At 42.4% G+C, this 2,603-nt stretch overlaps 1 protein-coding gene across 1 annotated transcript in view; it reads left to right on the forward strand.

Moving 5' to 3' along the window:
- Window positions 1-2,603, forward strand: part of LOC101849084 (ras-related protein Rab-7L1) — a gene marked incomplete in the record, with an annotated part of 14,111 nt that overhangs the window by 4,353 nt on the left and 7,155 nt on the right.

Below are 2,603 nucleotides of genomic sequence, written 5' to 3' on the forward strand. Positions count from 1 at the left end.
GACTGCAGCGCCATCTGAAGCAAAGAGCGGACTTCCGGCGGACACTTTTTTGGCTGAGTGGACCATCTTGTTATGTACTTTCTTTGCTTAGGCCTACTTTACTTTACTTTTATCCGCCGCTTATACCCTTCTGAGTGTCGCGGGAAGAAAGAGACGTCTCTCTGTCGCCAGCCAGAGAGCTTGGGTCAGGGGGATGCCGTGGGTGGTTAATATTTCCCTGACTCCATCTATCCAGGTCTTTCTCGGTCGCCCTCTAGCCTTGTTGCCATCGAATTTTTGGATGTAGGCACGCTGTGCTGGATGGTGTGTTCGTAATCGTAGGAGATGTCCGAACCATTTGATTCTTTGGTGTTGGATGTGATGCATGACATCATTTGTGCCCACCATTTCTCGGATTACAGAGTTTCTAATTTTGTCTCGCCTTGTCTTGTTTACTGCTTTTCTAAGGCATCACATTTCACATGTTGTAATTCTTTATTCAAATGTCTTGTTTGTGGTCCATGTTTGGCACTGATAGGTGAGTGTTGGGATGAATATGGTGTCGATCATTTTGAGTTTTGTTGTCATGGGGATGTTAGGATGTTTCAGTAGTGGAGTAAGCTGGTGGTAACTAACATCATTGGCCTTTTGTACTCGTGTTTCAATTTCTCTGTTCAGTCGCCCGTCATCTGTGAATATACTTCCGAGGAACTTAAATTCTTGAACCAGTCTGAGACTGTTGTTGTTGTTGATGTGTATCCTGGGTGGTTCTGGCTTTCTGCTTACTTTCATTGTCTCTGTTTTGTTGATGTTGATCTTCATGTCGTAGTTGTTACATTCTTCGTTTAATCTGGTTGTGTGGTGTTGGAGACTTCGTTCATCTTTGTGTGCCAGGCTTTGGTCAGCAGCGAAGAGTAATTAATTTAGGGCGTCTGGTTCTGTGTTGGCCTCTTTTGTAATTCTATCCATATATATGATAAATAGTAGTGGTGATAGGACACAACCTTGTCTTACTCATGATGTTATCTCGAACCATTCTGTGAATCCCTCTGGACGTTCTTACTGTACTTATGCTATTCTCGTAAATGGCACGGATGTTATCTAGAAGTTGGCCTCTTACAGTGTAGTTTTCAAGTTCTTTCCACAGTTTGTTTTTGTTCACTCTGTCGAACGCTTTCTCCTGGTCGATAAATACTATATTTAGTTCCCTGTTGTGTTCTATTACCCTTTCGTACATTTGTCGTAGGGCAAATATTGCTTCGGTGCATCCTCTTCCCTTTCTAAATCCCTTTTGGGCCTCACTCAGAAATGGTTGAACGTTTTTGTTCACAAAATGCAAAAAATTGAAATGAGAGCTGTGATGAAGTTCTTTCATCTCCAAGGAAAAAACCCCACGGTCTGTACTGGATAAAATGTCAGTAGTGTATTGAGATATCTGCCCAAGCTATGATGTGGTTAAATATTTGTGCAAGCGATTCAAATGTGGTAAAACGTCAATTGAAGACAACCCTCGAGAAGGTCGCCCTGTCTCAGCCGTGACTGAAGACAATGTTTCAAAAGTCAAGAAGATTGTGCTGAATGACAGGCGCGTTACTCTCGGACAACTTTGTGCTGAAACTGGCTTGAGTTATGTATCTGTTGAGACAATTCTTCACGACCATTTGAATATGTTCAAAGTGTCTGCAAGATGGGTGCACCGTCTCCTAACCCCTCATCAAAAAGAACAGAGAGCAAAGTGCAGTCAGCAAATGATTGACATGTTTGATGAAGATCCTGACAACTTTTTTGACCGTTTAGTAACAATCGATTAAAGCTGGGTCTATCACTTCGACCCATAGTAAAGAACTGCTTCAATACTATGGAAAACACCATCTTCCTCCACCCCTAAAAAAGTCAAAGTTCAGAATTCATCTTGCAAAGTGTTGTTATCGGAGTTTGGGGATCAGGATGGGACAATTCTTACGGATTATCTACAAAAGGGTTGCATTATCACAGGGGACTACTATTCAGACTTACTAAAGAGATTGAATGTAGCTCTGAAGGAAAAATGACGTGGTAAACTGAGGAAAGGTGTCTTTTTGCTTAATTTAGTTTAGTATGGGGTTTTACCGCGCTCGCAACTGCATAAGGTCATATGAGCTTCATGACAATGCCCCGGCGCTCGCGTCGCGTAAGGCGATGCCAATGCTGAGGAATGTGGGGTATGAAATATTGCCACGCCTTCCGTATTCCCCCAACTTAGCACCTTCAGACTTTTTAAAATTTCTAATTTGAAGAAACACATGAAAGGCCAAAGATTTGAAACAGATGAGGACGTCATAAACGAAGTGGAACGCTCTTTTGAAAGGCAAAATAGATCATTTTTTTCAGAAGGACCTTTCAAGGTCATTCATCGCTGGCAAAAATGTGTTCTTGAGGCTGGTGACTACATAGAGAAATACGTGTCTACATTCCAAATTTCAAGTTCGTAGCTTCACTCCTTCATACTCAGGCAAAAAACGTATTTGATATCCCCTCGTATAGAGAGAGAGGGGGGTGAGAGAGATAGATAAATAGAGAGGGAGAGAGAGGGAGCGAGAGAGAAAGAGAGAGGGAGTGAGAGAGGGAGAGAGAGAGAGAGAGAG

The sequence above is a fragment of the Aplysia californica genome, unplaced genomic scaffold (genome assembly GCF_000002075.1).
Source record: "Aplysia californica isolate F4 #8 unplaced genomic scaffold, AplCal3.0 scaffold00753, whole genome shotgun sequence".
Taxonomy (NCBI): domain Eukaryota; kingdom Metazoa; phylum Mollusca; class Gastropoda; order Aplysiida; family Aplysiidae; genus Aplysia; species Aplysia californica.